Source organism: Anser cygnoides, chromosome 10 (assembly GCF_040182565.1).
Source record: "Anser cygnoides isolate HZ-2024a breed goose chromosome 10, Taihu_goose_T2T_genome, whole genome shotgun sequence".
In the NCBI taxonomy this organism is placed as follows: Eukaryota; Metazoa; Chordata; class Aves; order Anseriformes; family Anatidae; genus Anser; species Anser cygnoides.
In genome coordinates, this window is record NC_089882.1 from 9,157,258 (window position 1) to 9,170,086 (window position 12,829).

At 44.4% G+C, this 12,829-nt stretch overlaps 1 long non-coding RNA gene across 1 annotated transcript; it reads right to left on the reverse strand.

The window, feature by feature from the left end:
• Window positions 1-6,094: 6,094 nt before the first annotated feature.
• Window positions 6,095-8,454, reverse strand: LOC106035423 (uncharacterized). Its single transcript, XR_001206768.3, has 3 exons — window positions 8,092-8,454; window positions 6,974-7,050; window positions 6,095-6,233 (listed from the first exon to the last, which is right to left on the reverse strand). It is a non-coding gene; the product is annotated as an uncharacterized lncRNA (long non-coding RNA).
• Between the last annotated feature and the right edge of the window lie 4,375 nt (window positions 8,455-12,829).

A 12,829-nucleotide genomic window follows, 5' to 3' on the forward strand; every position in this document is an offset into this window, starting at 1 on the left:
ACTGCCAGCTCTGCAAGAAAACAGGGAAGCCCCCCCAGTGTCCTTCTGAAAGCCAGAGCTCCCCATCGCTCCCCTACAGCTCGGTGCCTGGAAACATCCACTGTGATATCAGAAGCGGACAGCCTGCAGTAGGCACACAGAAAAAGATTTAGGAATTATTTTTGGACTAAGTTGTTTCACGTTTGCCTGGGGCTGTGGGAAAGTGAGTTGGATAGTTCTTACTTGATTTCTCACTGTGCTCATCTATCTAGCTAATGCTCTTCAGTCTGCATCTCCTACATTTGCCTCCCCCATCCCTAAGCTGATCTCTCAACCTGGCATACGAGAAGTGTTATGGGTGCATTTCTCATCCGTGTTACAGGAAAAAAGCTGCCCTTCTTGTACCGTTTGGGGAGGAGGGAGAAGGTGGAGGAGCCCTCCACAAAGAGGTGAGGCCAGCAGGTGCCCTTTCCTTTTCTGGGGTTGTCTGCTTATCCTGGAGGAAGATGAATCTTGGCTCAGAGACAAAACCACAAAACATCTATTGAATAATCTGCTACAGGTGACAAAGGCAGCAGTGATAAGGGAAAAGAGAAACTTCCTGAAGGCAAAATGCAGGTCACCTGGAAATGCTGACTTCAGCCTTCTCACATTTCCATTTGACCTCCTGTCACAAACTAGCCAAAGCTCTAAAAGGACCCACTTTATCTCCCCACAGAGGGGAAACCTGCCTCCCTGCAACATTTATCTAAAGTGGTTATGCTGTAAAAATGTGATGACTGCCTCTGCAGCACTCACCTGCTTCTATAATGGGATACTTACAGATAAAGGTAAAGTGTTTTTAATTCTGTATCATTTTTAGGTTGCTGGTATGTAAATGTACAGGAGATGGGTTAATAAAACAAGTTGGAATTTCTTGTAGTGAGCTGTTGGAAGGACTTATCAACTGTAGCTGAATAGTACAGACTTGATCAGTATAGGTGGAATTGCTGGAGAGGAGATGAGGCAGAGGGCAAAGTGCAATGGCCTGTCCCAGCTCTGCGTGGTGATGGATGCTCAGGGCTAGGGCTCAGCACCACTTGTGCTTAGGCTATCGAGCATGGAGCTGTGGCTTCCAGCCCTAGCTCTGCTAGAGAGGTTTGTTTCTGGCGTCGTGTAACTCTTGTGCCACAGCAAAGAGAGACCAAAATTGTGTTCCCTTGCTTCCTGCCCTGAAAAGGCACTGATAGGAAACTTTCTCCTCTGAGCACCTGGGCACGTTGGGTGTTGCTGAACTCTCTGATATCTCATGGGCTGGCTAAGGACCGAATCGAGCACCTAGTAAGCCTGGACTTTGGTATCAGCTTCCGCCCGTGGAGGAGAATGCTTTTTGCTTAGTCTGCCGTGTGCTGTTATACAAAAAAGATCAGCTGCTGTGTACCTGCCCTCTGTCTGCGGCTGTGGAGGGTGGCGAAGGACACAGCTGGTGTCCCCTCTGTGGGTGAGTGCCCTATTCAGGAGCGAAACGGAGCTGTTCCCACACAAGTAGGTACTGCATTCAGGCGCTGGCTCTTAGCCTTTCATTCAGTGTGTTTTGTCCACAACGCTTCACACAAAAGCATTTTTCCAAGCACTTAAGGCATGGGCATTTCTCTATTGAATTTTTGCTTCGCTCCCCTCATTTGGAAAGGAGGGGATGCAGAACTACGCCGGTTCTCCAGCTCCCTGACATCTCTTTGATTTCCCATATTGTCCAAAACCCTCAGTCGGCTCAGTCAATAGCATACTCGGCCCTTCAGCCACGCAGGGAGCCTCAGCTCACTCTATAGTCTTCAGATACCCAATTCTTTATGTTGCTTTTTCTTTCCATTTTTATACCTGGCTTACAGCTCTAGCCTTCACCTTCTGGAAATCCTACCTGGTGTGCTCAGGTCTTAGTGGGAATATGTGCTGCTTGCTGAGCAGCCTCTTCAGCTGCTTTCTTTTGATTCATTGCTTCTTAGGATTCAGCCCCTGACTTTCCTGCTAGGTAGGATTGCAGCAGTTGAATCCAGCTGGATTCTCGTGTTAAAGTGCTGTATTCGCTGTGCATGGAAATAACATTAACAGCCATGAATATGAAGGGAGTGCAATATTCCTCTGCCTAGAAAGGGGTTTTGACTCTGATTAAACTCTTCAAGACAGTGTTATTATCATATTTCTTTTGAATGTTTTGATAACCACAAATGATTTTACACTAATATTAGCAAAGAGAGACGTTGTTTTATTTATGTTTATGCTTGGTGGCCCAGATATATGAGAACAATTTCAATCTGTCTGTTTAATTAATGCTCACAGTGCAAAGAAGAGGGCTGCACAGCAATAGAGAATATGACATTTGACTCTTCAAATTGAGAAGCCATAATCAGAGGTGATCAATGTTATTTAAAAAACACAATTACTGTTTGGTACCAGACAGGTTTGGGCCTTCTGATTGAATGCAGGCTGTATGCAAAAGGCAGTAGCTGCTGGTGGTGCTGGGTGAACTGTAAATGTTTCATGACTTCTTTCACCTTGGAAAAGCTGCGGTGCCAACCTGTCACAGGAGCACACTTAATTGCTCTTTGACAACATTTTCATTGTTCCCTGGATATGCTCTGCGGCCCCGCTTGCCACCCCCGCCCTGCCCTAAGAGCTCTTGACATGAAAAGCCATTGATGGATGAGCTTGTTTTGACTAATTTTGAATCCACTCGAACATTACGGGTTTGAAAGTTCAGTGCTGATGTAACCGAGTTCATGTCCTGAGGGGACGGAGCACACTGGCAGAAGGGGAAAAATTCCAATGGCAAAGACTGGTAGAGGCGAGAGAAAGGTGGTGAGGAGACAGCAGGACCCAGGTGATGGTGGGGAAGGATCAGAGGCAGAGCAGAGGATGGAAATGTAAATACGGTATGTATGTGTGGGAATGTATTTGAGTCACCTTGGCTTGTTACTGAAGCTGTGCTTAGCCGTGGGCTTTCTTCTTGCTGAAAAGTGACTTAGGTAAGAAAATGAAGTCTGTTTTGCAAGGAAAAATATCAGTTGCGTACGTGATGGGCTGAAAAAGTTGATGAGCTTGATTCTGCATTCCAGACCATGGAAACTTAGATTTTTGACTTTCTAAGGAAATCCTTCCCTCCTTCCCTACCTTATTCCCTCTGCTCTCTCAGCTCAGGCACCAGGGAGAATGGGATTAGTGCAAAAACACAGCTGATGCCTCCGGAAAAGCAGATTTCAACCTGAGGGAACTGAAAATATCATCCAGCACAGTTGGATTATATGAGGTCAGCTGCTGTGTGGCTGACACAGGCTGATAGACCATCCCTCCCTGCCAAGGGCTCCTTGCAGAAGGGCTGGCGTGATCTGGCAAAGGAAGCTCGTGGTGACTGGCTCAGGAGAAGTTAAGGTTACATAAAGCGATCTTGCTTCCAGCATCTCTTCCAGAGTATGAGCTCTCTTTCCTCGCCATTCAGAAGTATTAATATCTGCTGAACTCATTGCATCACATCTGGATGGCTGACAGCATATAATAGAGGTCAAAAAGGATTGTATTTCTTGGTCTTCACATCACTGGTCAGGAACTAGCTGGTGTAGATGAGGCATACTTACAAGATTATGATGGCAATTTGTAAGCCTTCGCTTGAAGCACTGCAACAGAGTCTGTTGTATGAGTGAAGCTGGTGGCTGAAGTCCAAGTCTTTGATAAATCACTTTATTGCTGACCTAATGAGTTCTTTGCGACAAGAAGATTTCTATAGCGGCCCATTCAACAAGCTATTTTCTATACTGATGGTCAGGGCTGCAGAAATGGTCACTCACAGAACAACCAGGAGGTATGCCGCTTTGCAGAGATTAATTGGAGGCTTGAATGGTCTCAGTGGTGAACGCCAGATGGTCTCCCTTTTGTGTAAAATAATAATAATAATAAAATTAAAAAGAAAAAAAAAGCAGTGGCTTAATTTGGACTTATTTCATTAGCAGCTGATGTCACTGGTTTCTATCCTATTCAGATAATTGATGAAATTCCGGAGACTTGTTCTCTCTTTCAGTTAATCAAAAAAAGCTGATTTAGGGAGGGAAGGGAGGGCAAAATTCCTGAACCTGCTTTCTTTCCTTCCTCCTCTCAGGGAAGTGTGTATCGGGGAAGGTCTGGATCCACGTGGCTCTTGTGGTAGGGTTGTTTCTCCACCCAGGCTGTGCCCATGGGAGGGAGGAGACCACAACCCATCACCCCAAGGGGAAAACAGGCCCTTTAACTACCTAGATCTTAACAAAAGGGGCTGATAGATCTTCTCCCTAATTAGAGAAATGAAAATGGGGGTGGGCAGCCTAGATGGCCATTTAGCTGCTGGCTCCTTCCTGATATTTTACCGTGCCTTTTCTCTTGGGTTCCCTGCAGCATGGGAGCCCGTTTTATTGCACTGAGCCCCCCTTTAAGGCTGTGGTGTAACAACCAGATGGAGTTATTAGAGGTCTTTAAAAATTGCTATTCTAGATGACTAACGATAATGAGGTGACTAATAGCTACTGCTTCTGGGCAGAGCTGTACCTATAATACCCTATCTTTACTACATTTGCTCAAGTTGGGGGGGTGGGGGGGGGGGGGGAAGATAAATTTTGCCTAAGCTGGAACTTTTTCCAGGTCAAGTCTCCTCTTATTACGCAGTTAATCTTGAAGTATTATATAAAGTTTGGGGCTGCAAAACTTCTGCAAGGCTGAATCAGAGATAATTAAAATGAAGCCTTTTCTCCCGGGGGACGACTCCTCAATCTGGGCAGCGCAGAGCCATGGGGGCTCAGAGGACCAAGGAAGCACCTTGACACCCCGGGTGCTGAGCTGTCTTGTGGCAGGGGCTTGTTCTCCCTCATTTGGGTGAGGATGCAAAGCACTGCCCTGAGGCCTCTGCAAAGGTAGAAAGCATTTCTCCGCGGGAGCCTTTGGGACACTTTTCAGGGCTCAAAGGAAGAAGGATGGGACCCTGTCCGTGTTCGTTAACCACCAACCTCCTGGGCAGCTGTCACCTCTGTTTGTACAGCACCTATAGGTGCTGTAGGCTATGCCCTCTCTGTCCTGCAGCACAAAAGCTGCACAGAATGTATAACCAAGGAGAAGAACCCATCCAGTCGCTGTAATTCAGTGGTGCTCTGTTGACTCGTGACCCAGAGTGTGCTAACAAATTGTGTGTGTCAGCAGCAATAAATGATGTGAAAATATAAGATAGCTGGGTGTCATTTAAAGCCATAAAGGGTTTAAAATATTCGCCAGGCTTTGGTCCGTTTGCACAAGATGACTTTTTACTTTCATGTGCAGTAATGGATGTGCACTTGGATGTAAAAGCTTTCTATTAGCCACCATTTCAGGAAGGTTTTTTTCCTACAAACAGGTCTCAACACCAGACTAATTTTGCCATACTGGTGCTTTCATTGACATGTGGACTGTGTGCTTTAAAAAACTGTCTAAAAGAAAAGGTTACTGAAGTTGCAGGCAAGCTCAGGCTGCTGGTGCTGTTTTGTGTGTGTTTCAATGGCAAAAATCAGGCTGAGTTCACCCCAGTAGAGATGAATTTAATTCAGTTATTTGTTTTTCATTCTTTCTGGTTGACTTGTTGTTTGCTTCATTTTCTTTTGGTTTAGCCCTTTGTTAAACTAAGAAATGGTAATCCATGCTCGACACCTCTATGTCCTCAATCGTATGTTGGCATCTGCCTGTAGGAGCGATATGTTTGTAATAACCAGGAGAAGAAAGATGTGTGACATTCTTGGGGGCGCATGTTTGTGTGTGCGTGTGGTAAGAATAAGGCAACCGACTCAACTCCCTGTTGAAAATCGCGACGTGCGTTATCTGCTATCTCACTGTGCCTGTGCAGAGCTATCAACAGCTGAGATATCACAGCTGTCAACTCGTGCAACCTCGCAACTTACGATTAACAGGATTTCCTTTTGGTTATTAAAGCAATAACAGGAGATGCTTTGTGGAAAGCAACTGAATCTGCAGCAATTGAACGTACTGTTTCCCCGAGATACATCTCAGCTTATTTTCTGCCAAAAGGCATTAAGCACCACGTCTTTAATACCTGTAGTCAGCTGGAGCTTTACGGGCTGCATCTCACCAAACACAAGCTGGGCAAGCTCCCATGATTTCAGTTCAGACTTGCATTGAGCCTTTGTGTTTCTTTTTAGCTATTTAATTTTTTTGTGTGTCTGGGGGGACCTGGAGGCAGCCAGGGCTCTGGGGTGGATGTGCCAAGGACTTTCCTGTAAATAGAGAACAATGAGGACATCCAAAGGATTTTGAATTATTAAACTGGCCTGGAGTTGGTTGTCTAGAACATCCACTAAATCAGACAACTTTAGAAAAGAAGAAACTTGTGTCTAATGAATAAATAATGTTTGGAAACCAATTTCTTTGCAACCCTACATATACTTGGCAGGACAGACTTTGCCCTTGTCTTAGCCTTTGCCTACCACCTTTCTGGGGCTCCATCAAGCTCCACACAGGTGCCTCTGTGACTCCCAGCACACTGTGCTCCCCCTGGGCCCCAGGGAAGGGGCTGGAGCCAGCCCCTCCATGTCCCCAGCCCCCTGGCCCTGCAGGGCTGTGACGTGCCCTGCTGGGGCACAACTGCTGTCACAAGCCTTCTCTTGAAGAGCGCAGTGTGTCCCATTGTAAACCATGGGATTATGCCCGAAAGCCCTAAATTCAGCAGCTGGCATTTAACTTGTCAGGAAGCCTTATTTCCCTGAGTTCTCTGAGCTCACATGTGGTAGCAGTCATTATCAAGAATACCTTTACCTTCTATCTTTACAGATAATGTCAGCCAGTGTAGAACACCAACCAAGACAGCCAATTCTTTTGCAGCTATTCCTTGTTATAAACACCAAAGCTACTTGTTGCCGCTCAGCCAGGTGCTTGGGCATCCCCAAACGTGGTAAGATCTTTGTCTTGGCCCGGTGGGCTCATGATCTTCAGCAATTCTTATTCTTCGGTTTCCTACCTGGAGAATGAGATGACTGATCTGCCGTATCTAGCAAGATGTTCAACAATGCTAGGCGAGCTGGGCCAGAATCTCTGCTGTAAATGATAAATCAATATTGAAATTTGACATTTTGTTGTCCAGCTCCAGTCTGTCTGTCTACCCACCTATGTGTCTGTGTACATTTATCTATCTATCTATTTTGTCCTATCGCTAGCTACTACACATGTATATATAAAATCACATTTCAGCCCTGATTCACAGAAGTATTCAGTGCCTCATAAATCCTTCTGCAATTCTGGACATTTCATCTTTTTTTGCTGCAGTTTTTGGTGTAAAGCTGACAGATAAACAGCAAAATCTTTCATTCCCTGGCTGCTGTAATCAACTAGCTATAAGAAGAGGTGGCAAAGTCATTTATATTGTTCAGAGACAATAATTCTTTTCTCTCCTTCCACGGGGCAGAAAAAAATGCTCTGGTAATGTAGGAGCTTAGAATTTCCATTGAAAGTGCCTCTAGTTGACTTATGAGACAAATGAATGCAGTTCGCTTGTATTAAAAAGATGTTTTATAACCTTTCTATACAATGAAAATGATGTGTGTGGTGTAAATATTCTGGAGTAAAAATTGCATCTGTTAAAATCTATGAAAGAAATAACTAAGGAAAATGGTGTTGTGAGTGATTTCCTGCCTGACCTGGGGCTCTGTAGTTCATCAGCCAGCCAGCTCGGTGGCCCTCTCCTGCTTTCTCATTCCAGCCTAGTGCAGGCAATGTGTCTCAGTGAGCAGCAGTGCAATAAATGGGGCATTTCCATTGAAGCTGTACTTCAGTACATACATATATTTTAGCATTGAGGTCAGACTTCTTCAATATCTGAGGTGGATCTTCAGGGCCCTTGATGTCCCCATGCTGAGGACCTGGGGCAGGCTGGTAGATCCCCTTTTAAACCAAGGAACTTCCAATCCTATGAACATACTGCTCAAGGAATCTTTCTTCATCTTTGTAAAAGAGAACTTAAGCCATACGTATTAGGTGGTTTGGACCTCACACATGCATTAGATATTCAAGAATTGCTGTTCCATTAAGAATGAAGTGAACATTTCCCATAAATGTCGTCTTTTGTCCATTTTCTCTTACCTTGAGAAAAGCTCATCGTATGCGTGTTTACTCATAAGATGAAACGTATCCTTTCTTCCTACTCATTGCATACGGATCTACAATAAAAATGAGGCATATAAGCCATCAGAGACATAGCCACAGGCAAGAAGCAAAGTGGGCTTAGTGACCTTGATGTGCATGCCGTAGTTGTTATGGCAACAGGCGAGCGAAATCACTGTTGCTAGGGCTCAGAGAAATAAAGCAATCTCAGTCACTTAATGGTCATTATTCTCTAGTAACTTAATTTTGAATTTGCTGCAAGCAAAACTGCAAAATGAGTCAGCAAAGGGTTCCAAGATACTTAGTAGAAATATGAATGAGAGGGGTTTTCTTTTCTGCCCCCATCCCTTTCCCAGACTCTCCAGTGATGCTGTCAGAAAAGGTTTTCCAGCGGAAGACGATTGGGGCCATCACCCACGGCAGTTTTTAGGAGCCAAGGTGTGACACCGAGAGCAGCCTGGAGGCAGGAGCAGAGTGTGGTGGGACCTGACCCCGGGGAAGAGCAGGAGGCAGTGTGGCCTGGAGCCACCCTGCTTTCTCCTCCCAGGACAGTGATTTGCAGCTTGTATTTATGAGCAGCAAGTTATAACTCTGTTCCTAACAATACAGGAAAATGTAAAGAAGATGAGGAGAGGAGGAAAAGATTTACTTGCTCGGAAAGTAGGGAGATGATGTACTTTTATTCTCACCTGACCATCACTAAAATTTGGCTCAGCTTCTCAGGTGTTGGAGATCAGTGTTTCCTGCCCAGGAAAGATGTGTAGATGAACTGGGTAAAAACTAATTCATTGTGGTTTTAACGCTTAAAAGTAAAGATCCCCTTAAGACGTTCTAATAAATGATTTTTTAAAGAAAACTTTAAGTTTTAAACATGTTTAGGTGTTTTAGCAAAATAAGAAATTATAAAACTTCAAGAATCAAACGAGTGTTCAAATATCAATGACAATTTTCATTGAAAATAGAAAAAAATAACCATGACAAATCTTAATCCTGGTGACATTTATGGCAAATGAGTGCACACAGTGGGAAACTGCAACCAAATCACATTTTGCTGTGGAAATGAATATCAGCATATGTTTGGAATATGTCTGTTCCTGAGTCCTTTCATAGCCTTGCATCTGAAGCCAAACAGAAGAAGATAGCCTTTCGCTAAAATAAATACACCAAGCACCCTATTACAGGCACACCACCAGATCCCCCCGAAATGTCACTGCGGGCTCTGGTGACCTGTCCTGTGATTGTGAATTAGCGTGGATCCTTCCAAAAGCTAATTGCAAACCCCTTTGATTCCCAGCTAATTTCCAACAAGGCCAGATGCGAATTTGCAGTTTAGGTCTCTCTATTGCTCCAGAAAAAGCAGTGGCATTAGCAGCTGAAAGCAGTCATCATGTGTTTGTTCCTGCAGCAGGCTGATTGCTCATCAAGCAGAGCTGAATCCCATAGAGGCTGAGCTGGATCGCAGCGCTATACATATGTATTCCTTCCTGAAAATGGACACAATCAGGCCGGTCGTGTATCCTGCCAAGACGCCTCTTGGTTTTGGATGCCCCGGGTGATTGCAGGGAAGATTTGCTTCTGTGTCTGTATACGTTGGCATTTATCAGGATGGTCTCCATTGAAATCAGAGATATTTCACTGAAATGTAGATGGAATTCCAGCTGGATCCTGAGCATGAAAGCTGGTCCTATAGAGGACGTTAGGATTGGTGCCTTGGGTTGGTGCTTTGAAAACGTAGCTGGCACATCTCTGATGCTGGGCTGCAGGAATCGGGGTGAGCAGTAGGACTTGCCATTGCCCTGGGGCATTTCTGCTGGCTCAGAGGCCCAGCGCCCACCAGAGGACTCTGCTCGGCTGGGCATCGTTAGGGGGCTCTACCACCTGAGAGATGATGATGTGGGGTCGCTTTTCTGGGGTAGCTCTGTCACAGCTGCGTGTTTGGCATGAGCCCGTTTCTGCCTCGGCCCTGAGGGAGCCAGGAGGAAGGGGGGGGCTTTGCTCCCATCAGCCAAGGAGCTGGCAGACCCCGTGAGCTGCTCACTGACGTCCCCCCACAGCTGGGGAGCTGGTGGGCTGCAAAACTATGTGGCCATGCAGCTCAAATCCAAGGAGGGCATACAGGAGGCCAGAAGGACGTTTGAGGGATGCCACAGTCAGTACCTGAGAAACTAATACAGACAAATAAGAATGCCAGGATTGCCATTTTCTTCCAGAGTTTTGCATATCTTACCTGATGCTGCAGTCTGCAGAGCCTTTCTGTGGTGTGCTAAAAACTGTGCTAGAATTAAATGTAGTGACATCCATCCCTCTCTGACTACTCTGCGTCATGCTGGTTTTGGAGTGATCCTCTCAGTGACAGAAATTGCCAAGGCTCCTCTTGCATCCAGTACTCTTTCTGCTGCTGCTTTAAAACTCAGCTGATGGTTGGCAGGCCCTCCAGCAACTGTGTGTAATTAAAGTGTTCATTTTTTTAAAAGAAATTGATCATTAAATTAAATAGTTATTGAAAATGTTGCTGCTAAATAGCCAAGCAGATGATTAAGCAAAGCTTAATGAATATTCAGAACAGAAAAAACAATGGTGGAAATTGCTATTCTCCTCGACATGAACTGCAGCGTATTTCCATTCACACTGGAGTTTTCAGTTGTATCATCAGAAGGGGAATAGCTGCAAGAGATCTGCCCCGTCAGTGTGTTGCTAAATAGTAAACAAGTTCATACAGCGATGCTTTGGCGTGACGTATGCACGTTTTCATCGTCTGTAGTATTACGTATGGGAATATTGAAATGGCACATGAAGGTGTCAGTTGGGCAAGAGAAACAGGTGGTTGGGTTGTTGTTGTTGTTTTTTACTCCTGTTGAATTTTCTGTTTTTGTTGTTTTGTTGTGCTTTTTTTTTGTCTTTGAAAACCTCTTTCTCTTTTTCTTCCTCATGCATCTTTCAGCAAGACAACCCCAGCCAATGTGTCTGTCTGTATCATGGATTTTGTTTTCCTGATCAATGGCATCAGGAGTGCTGCATCTGAAGTTTTAGGGCATTCTCTGATTTAGTGTTTTTGTTGTTGTTGTCGTTTGTTTGTTTAGCTTATTTATTTTAATAATGTATTGTGCTGGAGACCTACCTCTGTGATTGAAATGTCACTTGGAGTCAGTGTGGCCATTTCTTGGGAGAGCAGGACAAAAAAAAAGGTCAAATTTAAAAAGAAGGAAAAAGGAATGAAACAAAGAACTGGTGATGCCCAACTGTTTGGGAAAAGTTGGAGGTGCTTGTTTGTACACATTCACAGCCTCCCATCACCTTTCCTAAGGCATTGCCTTCCATTGCAGCTAGAAGATACTAGAATTTTTTAATCTGTTTCAGATGCTGTAATGTATAAAGGGTGCAATTATTTTTGTTCACACTTATAATGAGACTGTTACTGCTTTAAAACCTTCTTCTAAATATGAAAGGAAAAAAGGCACATGGTAAGAAGGACCTGGGTTCTTAATGCTAGATAATCTCAGCATAATGCAATATCTGAGGTCCAAGCTTTGCAGGAAGCCTGTGGGAAATGATGGGGGCTCATCCACCCCGTTCTGGATCCCTTGGGCTTTTACAAGGTGTTTGGGCTCATTCCTTGAGAAATGTGGTCAGATTGCAGTAATACAGATTTTCTCAGAATATTTTTGGAAATTGGATATTGAAATTTCTTTGTTAGGAATGATATGAGAATCTGGTTGGAGGAACAGTATGTTGTTAGCTGTGCCTGTTGGTGCACATTTAATCAACATCCCCTTTTAGTACCTCCCTGGTTCCGTTGGCATTGTTTTTGCTGCATAAAGTACTGAAAAGGACAACAGAGAGAAACAGATATTTAATTTTAAAACTGGAATTGGTCTCAAAGTGGCAGAAGAATCCATATAAATCAAGCCTGTAGCGCTTTCTGATCATCAGTATCTGCCAATGCTTTCCTCTGCACCCCCAATTAATAGTGTCCTGTAAAAGGCTCTTGTAGAAAGCTCGTGGCACTTGGGAGTAGTTCAACTGTCTTGTCTGTGCCATTTGCCAGAAAGACTCTGGGTTATTCTATTTGTTTGCCAGGGTTTCAGATTACAGGCAGTGTAAAACATGAAAAAGGCATAAGAGTTCACTTAATTATCTGGTGCCTTTAATGGGGGGGGGTGGGGAGGGGAGATGCTTTTGTTGATCCCCACTTCCTGACAACAGCATTAGGGGGACAATGTTCTATTTATCTATTTAGCAATAAATATGCTGTAACCCCTGGGCTTCACCTCTGCCTGAAAGCATCCCTAACTGGGGAGGGAGCTGCAGTCAAAGCCTCTGCATCATCCTGTCTGAGGCTTGAAACAGTCACAAAGGATGTCAGTTCATACCATCCGTCATATGGCCTGGAGGAGAACTTGTCTCTCTCCATTTGTAAATAAGTATAGATTTTACAGAAGAGATTAATGAAAGAGATGTATTCTTTCACATGCAAATAAGATAATGAAGGGAGGTATTGGATAATTAAGAATACAGAGGTCCTAGGTTTCTGTAGGACCAGTAAAATTTGCACTATAAACAATTTACTAAGGAGTGCTTTGGACGTGAGGATTTAAACAAAGAGGGAAGGGGGAGTTGCCTCCTGCTCCCTTGGGTAGAATGAGGATAAGACAGCAAGCCCTCTGTCCCTCTGCAAAACGTATGGGCAGGACGTCCCCAAAAATGTCACATGTAAGGA